Genomic DNA, 15472 nt, shown 5'->3' with positions numbered 1-15472 from the left:
CAAGCCTTTATCAAAGTTCCTTGGTTTCTCTGTGTCAACAACTTTAAGCTAACACCAATTAAGGCTTGGTCAGGAATAAGCTTCCCTGGTGGCACAGACAGCAGAGAACCTGCTAGCAGTTCAGGAGACCTGGGTTTGATCCCTGGGTTGGAGAGATCCCTGAGATATCCACTCCAGTATTCTTGCCTGGAGAAGTCCGTGGACGGAGGAGCCTGGTGGGCTACCGTCCATGGGGTTGCAAAGAGTTGGACACAACTGAGTGACTAACATTTTCAAGAACAAGTAGACATTTATGTTTTCTACTTTATTTTATAAACTGTAGCTTGGCTTCATTTTCCCATGCTGTTTTTACTGAGATTTGAGGAAGTAGGAAGGGGGTGAGCTTCTCACCCACTGTTTCCTGTCAGTTAAACTTCTGCAAACTGCAACGGTGGGGAAGGCACTTGGATGACACCTGTGATGTCAATGTGGCAGCTGTAATTTTCTGGCCTCATAGGCAAAGAGGTGGACAGCAGGGGGGACTCATTTACACTTGACAGATATTTATTTAGCACCTACTATATGTGATATGTCTAGTCAAGTCTATGGTTTTTCCTGTGGTCATGTATGGATGTGAGAGTTGGACTGTGAAGAAGGCTGAGCACTGAAGAATTGATGCTTTTGAACTGTGGTGTTGGAGAAGACTCTTGAGAGTTCCTTGGACTGCAAGGAAATCCAACCAGTCCATTCTGAAAGCGATCAGCCCTGGGATTTCTTTGGAAGGAATGATGCTAAAGCTGAAACTCCAGTAATTTGGCTACTTCATGAGAAGAGCTGACTCATTGGAAAAGACTCTGATGCTGGGAGAGATTGGGGGCAGGAGGAGAAGGGGACGACAGAGGATGAGATGGCTGGATGGCATCTCTGACTGGATGGACGTGAGTCTGAGTGAACTCCGGGAGTTGGTGATGCACAGGGAGGCCTGACGTGCTGCGATTCATGGGGTCGCAAAGAGTCTGACAAGACTGAGCGACTGGACTGAACTGATATGTGACTGCAGCCATGAAATTAAAAGACACTTACTCCTTGGAAGAAAAGTTATGACCAACCTAGATAGCATATTCAAAAGCAGAGACATTACTTTGCCAACAAAGGTCCGTCTAGTCAAGGCTATGGTTTTTCCAGTGGTCATGTATGGATGTGAGAGTTGGACTGTGAAGAAAGCTGAGTGCCGAAGAACTGATGCTTTTGAACTGTGGTGTTGGAGAAGACTCTTGAGAGTCTCTTGGACTGCAAGGAGATCCAACCAGTCCATTCTGAAGGAGATCAGCCCTGGGATTTCTTTGGAGGGAATTATGCTAAAGCTGAAACTCCAGCACTTTGGCCATCTCATGCGAAGAGTTGACTCATTGGAAAAGACTCTGATGCTGGGAGGGATTGGGGGTAGGAGGAGAAGGGGACGACCGAGGATGAGGTGGCTGGATGGCATCACCGACTCAATGGACATGAGTTTGAGTGAACTCCGGGAGTTGGTGATGGACAGGGAGGCCTGGCGTGCTGCAAGTCATGGAGTTGCAGAGAGTTGGACGCGACTGAGCGGCTGAACTGAACTGAACTGAACTGATATACTGGGCCCTGCACTGGAGCAGGAGATACAGCAGTGAGTATGAAGACAAACATCACTACCCTCCTGAAGATTACGTTTTTGAGGGGCTGATGAACTACAAGCAAAGGAAAAACTAAGTAAAGCAGATGGGATTAAATATCACGGAGAAAAATGAAGCAAGGAGGATGAAGGAGAACGCGGGGCAGCAAGGAGGATGAAGGAGAATGCGGGCAGCAGTGGCGCCTCGGGGGAACTCTCAATCGGAAGTGTTCAGTGTGCTCGTTCTGTGTCTCCTTGACTGTAGTGCCGCAATGAGAGTGGGTAGCCCAGGGATTTTCCCGACCCAGGGATCAAACCCAGGTCTCCTGAATTGCTGGTAGATTCTTTGCTGTCTGAGCCACCAGGGAAGCTTATTCTTGATCGAGTCTTAATTTGTGTTAGCATAAAGTAGTTGACACAGAGGAGCCTCTGGGTCCTGTCTGGACCTGCAAACTTGGTCCCTTGTCCTCATCTGATGACCTCTTGGAGGCAAGCATACATTTATTTTGTGATTAATACAAAGCTTTTCCTTCTATAATCCCAACAGATAACAACAAACTAAGAAACCCTGATTTCTGTTATTTGAGAGTAAAATTGCATCATCCTGGGAAATGAGATAAAACCTAAATCTCAGTTTAGCAAAGTATTTCAATATCTCTTCTTACCCAATTTTAAATGAGAATTGCTAATAAGTAATTTAACTGATACGAATTTTACTTCCTTTACTTTCTTTTCCTACTTTCTCCCTTAGATTCTAATAGACGGTTAAGCATCCAAATTTGGACTTCTAAATAAAAAAAGGAGGCCAAGAAAGGCAGGAATGTTCCACTAAGGAACACTCAAATTTTAAATCATAAAGAATTAACTGCTCTCTCTAACTCATGACTGGTTCCTTCAGTAATGTGGCTCATTGTATATTGTGCTTTTCTTTAACTGTCTGAATTTTATGAAGCTGATGTAATCTTTAGTACTAATTGCCAGTACTTCAAGAAAAGGTTGTTGATATAAGAGAATGTCTTCACTTCATTTTCCCTAACTGTACTTCATGCTGCATATTACATATGCACATAACACAGAATAAAAACACACACTGGAAACATTATGAGAAGTTTCCCACTAGAGTAGAGCAGGCTACATGTAGGAGTGACAAATATCTGCACTCAAACTAGAAATGATTTATGACCACAAAGGAGTTGATTTTAGGTGGGCCATGAAGGATCTGGTAACATAAAAAGCATCTAGAAAGTGTACACATTTGCTAAAAGTATTATTGAGATGTTTATCATGCCCTTATTCTAGTTTGTTGAACAAATGATTTCTGAACTGAAGAAAAAAATTAAAATTTATTTATAAAGAGGGCTTCACAAACAATGTTTTGATATAAGAAAACATTTATTTTGATATTAAAATTGTATTCTTTAATAGGACAGTTTAAAATTCATTTCATTTTCTGGGCCAGTTATTTTTCACTATTCCTAAATAATATTCATTTATATCATTATCTTTTAAAAGTTAATGATTTAGTAGTAAAACTTAGTCCTAATGTTTTTCAAGAGAAGAAAAAAAATCTATGTAATATTTTATTAATATATTAATTTCATATGAAATAAAAAGCTAGTTGTCATAATTTCTGGGTTTTATAGTATAAAAAATTAAAAATGATCAATTGAGGTCTGGCAATTTAATTCAATTCTATTCTTATATCTTACTTAAAAATTTTCCTTTAGTGTATAAAATGATGTTTAAAAGATTAACATTTAAATGCTAATTATGTTTTTTTTCCTATTAACTGACTTGACTGTTAGTTCTTGGAGGTCAAGAGCTATACTCATAAATGATATCTGTCAATATTACTATGTTTTTGTAGGTCTCAGTGCAGGCGAGCTGGACTTCTAGAGGACCTAGTCAACCCCACAGAAAAACTGAGTGCCAAAGGTAAATAAGCTGAGTTCCAGTTCAAATCAAAAGAGTAGTATAGAGGCTCCCCTGGTGGCTCAGTAGTAAAGAATCCACCTGCCAATGCCAAAGACACGAGTTTGATCTCTAGGCTGGGAACATTCCACGTGCCACAGAGCAGCTAAGTCTGTGTGCAACTATTGAGCCTATGTTCTAGAGTCCAGGACCCACAACTACTGAGCTCTTGTGGTGCAGCTACTGAAGGCAGTGACTTCTAGAGCCTGTGCTCAGCAACAAGAAAGGCCACCGCAATGAGAAGCCTGTGCACCGCAAGTGGAGAGTAGCTCCTGCTTGCCACAGCTAGAGAAAAGACCAGACAGAAACGAAAACCCAGCACCCCCAATAAAGAAATAAGTGAAGTCAAAAAATAAAGTTTTTAGAGCTGATATATAAGATAAAAACTATCACAGGCTAGTAAAGTAATGCTCAAAATTCTCCAAGCCAGGCTTCAGCAATACGTGACCAGTGAACTTCAGATGTTCAAGCTGGTTTTAGAAAAGGCAGAGAAACCAGAGATCAAATTGCCAACATCCGCTGGATCATCGAAAAAGCAGGAGAGTTCCAGAAAGAGATGTCTTTCTGCTTTATTGACTATGTCAAAGCCTTTGACTGTATGGATCACAATAAACTGTGGGAAATTCTGAAAGAGATGGGAATACCAGACCACCTGACCTGTCTCTTGAGAAATCTGTATGCAGGTCAGGAAGCAACAGTTAGAACTGGACATGGAACAACAGACTGGTTCCAAATAGGAAAAGGAGTACGTCAAGGCTGTATACTGTCACCCTGCTTATTTAACTTCTATGCAGAGTACATCATGAGAAATGCTGGCTGGATGAAGCACAAGCTGGAATCAAGATTGCCAGGAGAAATATCAATAACCTCAGATATGCAGATGACACTACTCTTATGGCAGAAAGTGAAGAGGAACTAAAAAGCCTCTTGATGAAAGTGAAAGAAGAGAGTGAAAAGTTTGGCTTAAAGTTCAACATTCAGAAAACAAAGATCATGGCATCCAATCCCATCACTTCATGGGAAATAGATGGGGAAACAGGGGAAACAGTGTCAGATGTTATTTTTGGGGGCTCCAAAATCACTGCAAATGGTGACTGCAGCCATGAAATTAAAAACAAAGAGCACTATATTCCAACATTCTTGGAGAAGGAACTAGCAATCCAATCCAGTATTTTGGCCTGGAGAGCCCCTTGTATAGTGTGAAAAGGCAGAAAGATATGACACCAGAAGATGAGCTCCCCAGATCAGAAAGTGTCCAGTATATTACTAGGAAAGAGCAGAGAGAAATTACTAATAGTTTCAGAAAGAATGAAGTGGCTGGGCTAAAGCAGGGAAAATGCTCAGTTGTGAATGTGTCTAGTGGTGGAAGTAAAAGGAAGCCCTCTGTGCTCCTCCTGTGCTCCAGGAGATGGTGAAAGACAGGGAAGCCTAACATGCTGCAGTCCATGGGGTCATCAAGGGTCAGACATGACTGAGCAACTGAACAACAATGACCCAGATGTATATTGTCACCCTGCTTATTTAACTTCTATGCGGAGTACGTCATGCAAAATATCAGACTGAATGAATCACAAACTGGAATCAAGATTGCCAGGAGAAATGTCAGCAACCCTAGATAAGCAGATGATATTACTCTACAGGAACCAAAGAGCCTCTTGAAAAGGGTGAAAGAGGAGAGTGAAAGAGCTGACTTGAAACTCAACAGTAGAAAAACTAAGATCATGGCACCCAGCCCCATCACTTCATGGTAAATAGAAGGGGAAAAAGTGGAATCTGTGACAGATGTTATTTTCTTGGGCTCCAAAATCACTATGGACGGTGACTGTGACCGTGAAATTAAAAGATGCTTGCTCCTAGGAAGGAAAGCAATAACAATCCTAGAACATGTATTAAAAAAACAGACCTCACTTTGCAGACAAATGTCTGTATAGTCAAAGTTATGGTTTATTTAGTAGTCATAAACAGATGTAAGAGTTGGTCCATAAAGAAGGCTGAGTGCCAAAGAAGCGATGCTTTTGAATTGTGGTGCTGGAGAAGACTCTTGAGAGTCACTTGGACTGCAAGGAGATCCAACCAATCAATCCTAAAGAAAATCAATCTTAAATATTCATTGAAAGGAGTAATGCTGAAGCTGAAGCTTTGATCCTTTGGCCACTTGATGCAAAGAGCTGCATAGTTAGTCACTTCAGTCGTGTCTGACTCTGCGACCCCATGGACCATGGCCTGCCAGGCTCCTCTGTCCATGGGATTCTCCAGGCAAGAAGACTGGAGTGGATTGCCATTTCCTTCCCCAGTGATAAAGTATGAAGTGCTGACTCATTGGAAAAGACCTTTTCCGGGAAAGATTGAAGGCAAAAGGAGAAGGGGTGGTAGAGGAAGAGATAGTACCACTGATTCAATGGACAGAAATTTGAGCACACCTCAAGAAACAGTGAGGAAGGCATGGTAACCCACTCGTCTTCTTGCCTGGAGAATCCCATGGAGAGATGAGCTTGTTGGGCTATAGTTCATAGTGTTGTAAAGAGTTGAACATGAGTGAAGTGACTTAGCATGTAAGCATGCTGAGAGACAGTGGAGGACAGAGGAATCTGGTGTGCTACAGTCCATGGGGTCGCAAAGAGTCAGACAGGGCTTAGTAACTGAACAATAACAGCATTGACTATTCTATCAATCACATAGTTAATATGGTTTACAAAGGTATCTACTCACATAACAGCTCTTTAAAGAACATTAAAGCAGAGTTTTATATTCTCTAGAGTTTTAGTATTCAAATCTTTAATTACTAACTCTTATCTATTAAGAATTTTAAAGCATGTATTCCCAGTAATAAATATAGTTTGAGGCATACTATTTATGTAATCATAACCATTTATTTACACATGTTTATTTATTCATGTATATAATTATATACATTTTGAAAGATATAATTTATAAATTAGAAAAGTATACAGTGAGCCAGTAAAAGCATAATATCTTAGGATGTAATATAAATTTAGGGCACAGTTCCTCCTTAGTAATATGGATTTGTGACATGCATTAAATAGTCTGTCCATAATTTGGGATATCCAGTTTTTCTCTTGTCATATTTGCTTACATGGCCATTGTCTATATGTTGGTATGGAACAGATAGTATGATCGTGCCAGGGGTAAAACAATATTAACTCTGCCAGTGTCTTAATTTTGGCAAAATACCCAAATTGCTGGTTACTTGTTTTTCCTTGTGCTTTTGGGAGAAAGCCACTTATCCATGTTTGTGAGGATTTGTTCAGTTAGTACTAAGTAATATGGTCTTTAAACCAGCTTACTTGTGCATCCCATCTTCTGTATGTTTCAGTGTGTTTAGAAACAAGCTCCCAGTCTTCTTGCAGTCTTCCAGAGTATATGTTGTATAATAAATATGACACTCGATCTTCTGAATCAAAGGACTAAGGAGAGGTACTAAGAGAAGGCTTCACTGAGAGTCATACGTGTCATACAGTAAATCTTAATGAAATTCTTATTTTGTACATTAAAAATATGTAAATTTGAACTTTATAATTGTTTCCAAACCTAACTGATTTATATTGTGTATTCCTTCCAAAACTTTGGGATTGTGTGTTGTACATAAAAATAATCTACGGTGATATATTCCAATATACATTTATTTTTTTAGGAAAAAAATACCCATTATACTGTGATAATATATATGCATATATTGTGAACAGGTGATAATAGAGCATTTGAACTAAAGACTATAAGATAACGTATACATATAAAAGAGCTTTAGTGTTTCATTTTCCTGCCATTATGGATTGTTCTGTGCACATCACTTGGGAACACATTTTTCTGGGAACTGAAGACCTGTTGTTAGAAACTTACACTTTGCTTTTAAGCAAGAGAGAAAAATGCAAGTGATTCAGAGAAAAACAGGTGATCATAATAGATGACTTTGTTTAAAACGTTCCTCTCTTCCTAACTCCCCAGGAGTAGTTAGAGACATGAGCTTGACCTTATTCTCTTGGTTCTGCCCTTATCTGAACGTTCAAGCCTCCAGTGGACTCTCATTATACCCAGAACCTCAAATTTAGTTCACAAATTCTCCATCTAAGAGACAATATTTTATCTTCAAATTTATCACTTGGATGAAAAGCAGGATTCTGAAACTTTGAGTTAAAGAAGAGGATCACTCTGTCAAGGTAGAAAGTGATCTGGAGAGCAGAAATCATGTTGAGAGATCTTGTGCTCTGTTTTCTGAACCGTTAACTATGGTAATAACTGAACAGGTAGTACTTTTTGCTATTTCCAAGCTTTACTATTACATCTTGTATAATTAGTACCTATAGGCTCATGTGCATATTCAATATGAGCATATTTTATATTTAACCTATTAAATGATACATCTATTTCATTCCTTTTTGAAATAAATTTGTTATAATATATATGTAATATATACTGCAGTAATGTAATATGTACATCATACAAATATAATGCCTGTATTTGTTAGAAGTGATTATATAATAATTCCAATGCTGAAAATTATTTTCTTCATTCTGTTGCATAAATAACTTATTGAATACTTATAACTTAGGGATAAGAATGGTCAAATGATAATTGCATTCACATTTTTGGTATCAGTTTTCTCTGACTCTAATTTATTAAAACACTTTTGCATGTGCAATAGTCTTATTAAATCAGGCATTCCTTTAAATGGTATTAATTAGCATGTGTAAAATCTACCTAGAAAACTCATTTAATTTGACAAATTATACTCCTCCATGAGAGTATCCCTGGAGCTTCATCAAGTCTCTGATTTCTAAATAATTTCAAGTTGAAAAGAATTTTTAATAAGAAAATAAAATAAATCCCAGTCCTATTTAGCAGGAAAACCTTGCACCACAGACTTTCAACTATCACTTGGATGGTTTTGTAGGAGTAGTTTATCTATTATGTTAGTACGATGCCTATGAAGTGTCAAGTACTGTGCTAGCCCTGGTCAGTAGGACACTTCAGCAAGAAATACGATGATGCAAATAAATGTAATATCAATATGATAAGACTGAAGTTCTGTTGACACCGCCGAAACACTATAAGGGTTACGACTGAGTGAATTAGAGGGTGAAAAAAAAAGAAAAGCCAAAGACTCTAAGTCAGGATTTGGTGTACAGATGTGAGCAATTGCTGAGTTAGCCATTTACTGCTGTGTGACAAACAGCTCTACATTCAAGGATTTATGGAACCATCAGTTGATAACCTTGTGAGTCTGTGGGTCAAGTGAAGTCTTCCTGCTGTAGCCGGGGCCTCTTTACGTGGTGCTCTTCATGCGGGGCACCCGGGACAGCTCTCTTCTGCGCTGCAGATCTGTGAGGCAGCTGGGAAAACTCTTGCTTATGTTTCTTATTCTCCTTGTCCTAGTGCATTAGTGTGATATTGTGATCTACGCAGAGTACATCATGAGAAATGCTGGACTGGAAGAAACACAAGCTGGAATCAAGATTGCCAGGAGAAATATCAATAACCTCAGATATGCAGATGACACCACCCTTATGGCAGAAAGTGAAGAGGAGCTAAAAAGCCTCTTGATGAAAGTGAAAGAGGAGAGTGAAAAAGTTGGCTTAAAGCTCAACACTCAGAAAAGGAAGATCATGGCATCCAGTCCCATCACTTCATGGGAAATAGATGGGGAAACAGTAGAAACAGTGTCAGACTTTATTTTTGGGGGCTCCAAAATCACTGCAGATGGTGACTGCAGCCGTGAAATTAAAAGACGCTTACTCCTTGGAAGAAAAGTTATGACCAACCTAGATAGTATATTGAAAAGCAGAGACATTACTTTGCCGACTAAGGTCTGTCTAGTCGAGGCTATGGTTTTTCCTGAGGTCATGTATGGATGTGAGAGTTGGACTGTGAAGAAGGCTGAGCACCGAAGAATTGATGCTTTTGAGCTGTGGTGTTGGAGAAGACGCTTGAGAGTCCCTTGGACTGCAAGGAGATCCAACCAGTCCATTCTGAAGGAGATCAACCCTGGGATCAGGAGTTTGGCCACCTCATGAGAAGAGTTGACTCATTGGAAAGGACTCTGATGCTGGGAGGGATTGGGGGCAGGAGGAGAAGGGGACGACCGAGGATGAGATGGCTGGATGGCATCACGGACTTGATGGACATGAGTCTGAGTGAACTCCGGGAGATGGTGATGAACAGGGAGGCCTGGCGTGCTGGGATTCATGGGGTCACAAAGAGTCGGACACGACTCAGCGACTGAAATGAACTGTACTGAACTGAATAAGAAGTGTATATTTGATCTTCATTCCCATTTCTGGCCCAGAGCTCTTAAAGCCCTTGGAATTTTCTATGTGATGAGGGAGGTAAAGGTGTCTTTTGTGATGTTAATGAGATGACAAGCAGCCATACCTAAGGATGGGGGCTGGTTGCCATGAGCGTCATGTGATTACAGGATTGGAATTTTTAGTGCCACTTCCTGACCTTCAGGTAAAGGAGAGAGACTGAGGTCAACGACTGAATCAGCCATGCCTGTGTAATAAGAAAGAAAGAAAAGTGAAGTCGCTCTGTTGTGTCCGACTCTTTGTGACCCCATGGACTGTAGCCTACCAGGTTCCTCTGTCCATGGGATTTTCCAGGCAAGAATACTGGAGGGGGCTGCCACTTCCTTCTCCAAAAACCAAAGGGGTGGGATTTGGAGAGCCCCTGAGCTGGTGAACAGGTGGAGAAGCAGGGAGAGTGGCACCTGGAGAGGGCATCAAACTCCTCACCCTTTGCCGGTCACCTTCCTCATCCTCATGCTGCACCTCACCCTAGGCAGCTCTTCCATCTGGCTATTCCCGAGTGAAAATCTCTTATAATAAACCAGTGATCCAGCAGGTAAAATGTTTCTTTGAATTCTGTGAGCTGCTTCAGAAAATTAATAGAACCCAAGAAAGGTTCCCTTAGAACCTACAGTCTGTAGCCAGTCCGTCAGAAGCAAGGTCACAGCCTGGACTTGTTACTTGCATCTGAATGGGGTGGGGGCAGTCTTCATCTAGAGATTCGGATGCTCTCTCTGGGTAGATGGTGTCAGAACTGAGTCGAATGGTAGGACATTCAATAGGGGCCTACGAATTGCTTGGAGGTGTGGGAAACTCCCCCGCCTCTTCCCAACACACATTGGAATTGGTGATTGGAACCGTAATTGAGTGTCAGAATTTGAGCAAGTCAGGATATACTTTTTCTTATGGCAATAGCGGAGCTGCAAGAGGGCAAAAAGAGTCACATAAGGCTTCTTAAGTTCTAGGTTCAGAAATGGTATTTTGCCATTTCTTGTCATAAGCCACTGATTAAGGTCAAAGGATAAGAAAGCTCACTCCAGCACAATGAAGCCATGACAAGCGTGTTGATGCTGGGACATCAGAGGACTGGGGACAGCAATGCAATCTACTATGCTACTATTTAAAAACAGCAGCCTGTTTTTAAATAAGAAGAGTTTGGGAAATAAATCTTTAAGAGAAAGAAAATTCTTTACTTTGTTGTACTGTATATGTGGGCACTAATGAATCAGTTTGAAGCCAGGAGGATCAGCCAAAGGATAATTAAGATTAATGTAGCCTGTTTTTAGTGTAGAACTGTAGCTCTCTAGATTGTGTGCACTGGACTGCTGCCAAGGAAACCCCCCAGCAAACCATTTTCAGTCACTAAATATCAGATAGGAGGTATGGGAATTTAATCTGTAGTGGGAAAAAAAAAAAAACACATTAAGAGGAAATTCTCAAGTTAGCCAGTTGAAATTTTTATTTATTTGGTAAAATAAGAGTAAAGTCATAGTTAATTTGGTCAACATTGTAAATTTGTGCTATTAAGGTTACCAAAATCCCAATTCTTCACTAAGAAATATTCAGCCTATTGAGATGCATCTCCTAATTATATTTCAGGTTTCTAATAATATAATGGCTAATAATTTGAATAAATGAATAAAAAAGGACAAAGGAAATGAAGAACATATAGTTTGCGTTGTGCCTCCTTATATTACAAATATGCACCTTGACACTTCATTTAAGAACTAGAGGGACTTCCCTGGCAGTCCAGTAGTGAAGACTCCAAGCTTCCATTGTAGGGAACATGTGTTTGATCCCTGGTTAGGGAACTAAGATACCACAAGATGTACAGCCAGGGAAAAAAAAAAAAAAAAAGAACTAGAGAAAATACTGAAATTTAAGGAAGCTACATTTGCTACTGTGTTGCTGGGGCTTCCCTGGTGGCTCAGAGGGGAAAGAATCTACCCGTGATGTGGGAGACCTGGGTTCCATCCTTGAATTGGGAAGATTGCCTGGAGAAGGGAATGGCTACCCTCTTTAGTATTCTTGCCTGGAGAGTCCCATGGACGGAGGAGCCTGGAAGGCCACAGTCCATGGTGTGTCAAGGAGTTGGGCATGATTGAAACGACTTAGTACACACACACATTGTGTTGCTGAACAATTCACTTTCTGCAAGTATTGCTCTTGTGGTTGGTTAACATGCCCTCTGGAGAAGGCAATGGCACCCCACTCCAGTGCTCTTTGCCTGGAAAATCCCATGGATGGAGGAGCCTGGTGGGCTGCAGTCCATGGGGTCGCTAAGAGTCGGACACGATTGAGTGACTTCGCTTTCACTTTTCACTTTCATGCATTGGAGAAGGAAATGGCAACCCACTCCAGTGTTCTTGCCTGGAGAACCCCAGGGACGGGGGAGCCTGGTGGACTGCCTGCCATCTATGGGGTCACACAGTGTCAACACGACTGAAGCGACTTAGCAGCAGCAGCAGAAGCAGCAGAAGCAGCAGCAGCAGCAGCAACAACATGCCCTCTGAAAAAGCCAGTGATATGAAAAGTAGTGTGATACTGTGAACAGAAGGGCATAGGAGCATGAAATACAGGCGTGAAATACAATACATTATTGTAGGTGAAAAAGTCACTAGTTATTTGCTATCTATATTTATATACCCTATATTTACATCTTTATATCTATCAAATCTAATAATGATAAAAATAGTATACTTAGGAAGAAATGCTTGAGACCTACATGAGGAAAATTATAAAACTCAAAAGTAGATTTGAAACAACGGTCAGGAATTTTCATGGTTTTCGATTGACAGACTCATTATCAATAAAAATGTCAGTTTTCTCTTGGTTAATTTCTAAGTTCGGTGAAAATTCTGTAAAAACACCATGATATTTTGTTATGGGCTCAGACAATGTAATTTTGAAATTTATTTGAAAGAGCATAAAAAACATTCCTGATAAATAGGAGCAATGAGGTGGAACCAACCTTACATGATTAAAATATACTTTATAACTTCTGTAATTAAAGAAATATAAATAGTCTCATGAATATAGAAAGATAAATTAATATAAAATGCTGCAAAATTCAAAAATAGACCTAACATTGTATATGAAAATTTAGTATACAGTCAATTGCCATTTCAAATTAGTCATGAAAAGATGGAATTTTCATGAAGTTAATTTAAAATAGGTAGATAGCCATACAAACAGACAAGATTGGATCTAATTCTATATTATCCACTATGCTAAATTCCATGTGGAATAAGAGGTATCATTGTAAATAATTAATTTCTTACAAGGCTGCATGAGGATTTCTTCTGTAACTTAAAATGGCATAAACTTTCCTAATCATGACTCAAAACCCAAAGTCCATAAAGAAAAAGATTAATACATATTATGTAAAAATCAATCAATCAATTGAGGAAAGGACCCAAAATTTCTGCATGGCATAAAAATGTACAACCTGTTGGTGAGACTATAGAGAAGAAGACGCTCTCATATATCATTGGTGGAAATTTGGCAATATTTACAAAATTACCATATGCATTTACCACCTGACTCAGATATCCCAATTCTAGAAATATATTCCAAAGATAGAGTAATGAAAGACAATTGATTATAGCAGTATTTGCAATAGTAATGGAAATAACCTAAATACTTGTCATAATTGGAGCCAGTTAATAACCTCTATAATTCATAAAATAAAATACTGTACATCTATTAAAAGATAAAGAATATACCTATAAACTGTTACAAAATGATTTTTAGAATATGTCAAGGAAAAAAAAGCAAGAGAGAGAAAAGTATGTATAATAATCTGCTATCTCAAAAGTCCATGAATATATTTGCACTTTCTTAAACTGAAAGTCATAAGGATAGAGTATGTTGCTGTTCAGTCACTAAGTTATGTGTGCCTGTGCATCAGGTCAGACTCTTCTGTCCTCCACTATCTCTGGGAGTTTTTCACATTCATGTCCTTTGAGTCGGTGATGCTCTCTAACCATCTCATACTCTGCCCTGCCCCTCCTTTTGTCTTCAAACTTTCCCAGTATCAGCGTCTTTTCCAATGAATTGGCTCTTCACATAGGGTGGCCAAAGTACTGGAGTTTCAGCTTCAGCATCAGTCCTTCCAAAGAACATTTAGGGTTGATTTCCTTCAGAGTTGACTAGTTTGATCTCCTTGCAGTCCAAGGAACTCTTAAGAGTCTTCTCCAGCACCATAGTTGGAAAGCATTTATTCTTCAGCTCTCAGCTTTCTTTATGATTGCTCTCACATTCATGCATGACTACTGGAAAAACCATAGCTTTGACTCTATGAAATGTTGCCAGCAAAGTGACATCTCTGGTTTTAAATATGCTGTCTAGGTTTGTCATACCTTTCTTCCAAAGAGTTAGCATCTTTCGACTCCATGGCTGCAGTCACTGTTCACAGTGATTTTGGAGCCAAAGAAAATAACATCTGTCTCTGCTTCAACTTTGTTCCCCTTCTATTTGGCATCTTCCTCTTTGCTTTCTGTCATAAGGGTGGTGTCATCTGCATATCTGAGGCTACTGATATTTCTCCAGGCAATCTTGATTCCAGTTTGTGATTCATCCAGCCCAGCATTTCATATGAGGTGCTCTGCATGTAAGTTTACAACCTTGACATACTACTTTCTCAGCTTTGAACCAGTCAGTTATTTCATTTCCAATTCTAACTGATGTTTATTGACCTGCATACAGGTTTCTTAGGAGACAGCTAAGGTAGTTTGGTACTCCCATCTCTTTAAGAATTTTCCACAGTGTGTTGTGATCCACACAATCAAAGCCTTTAGCATAGTCAATAAAGCAGATGTTTTTCTGGAACTCTCTTGCTTTCTCCATGATCCAACAAATGTTGGCAATTTGATCTCTGGTTCCTCTGCCTTTTTGAAACTCAGCCTGTACATCTGAAAGTTCTTAGTACACGTAAGGCTGAAGTATAAGGATTAACCTTGCTAGCACGTGAAACGAGCACAATTGTACAGTAGTAGTATAAACATTCTTTGGCATTGCTCTTCTTTGGGATGGAAATGAAAACTGACCACTTCCAGTCCTGACATATTGAGTGTGGCACTTTAACAGCATCATCTTTTAGATTTTAAACAGCTCAATGGGAATTCTGACACCTCCATTAACTTTGTTAATAGTAATGCTCCCTAAGGCCCTCTTGACTTCAGACTCTAGGATGTTTGGCTTTAGGTGAGTGACCACAACATTGTGCTTGTCTGGGTCATTAAGGCCTTTTCTGTATAGTTCTTCTGTGTATTTTTGCCATCTCTTCTGCTTCTCTTAGGTCTTTACTGGTTCTGACCTTTATCATGCCCATCCTTGCCTGAAACATTCTCTTGATATCTCCAATATTCTTGAAGAGATCTCTAGTCTGTCCCATTCTTTTGCTTTCCTCTATTTCTTTGCATTGTTCATTTAAGAAGGCCTTCTTATCTCGCCTTGTTATTCTCTGGAACTCTACATTCAATTGGGTATATTTATCCCTTTCTCCATTGCCTTTTGCTTCTCTTCTTTTCTCAGCTATTGTAAAGCCTCCTTAGTTCAGTTCAGCCACTCAGTTGTG

The sequence above is a fragment of the Oryx dammah genome, unplaced genomic scaffold (assembly GCF_014754425.2).
Source record: "Oryx dammah isolate SB20612 unplaced genomic scaffold, SCBI_Odam_1.1 HiC_scaffold_19, whole genome shotgun sequence".
NCBI classification, from domain to species: Eukaryota; Metazoa; Chordata; class Mammalia; order Artiodactyla; family Bovidae; genus Oryx; species Oryx dammah.
The sequence above is the reverse complement of the archived record's forward strand: the minus strand, read 5'-3'. Positions refer to the sequence as shown.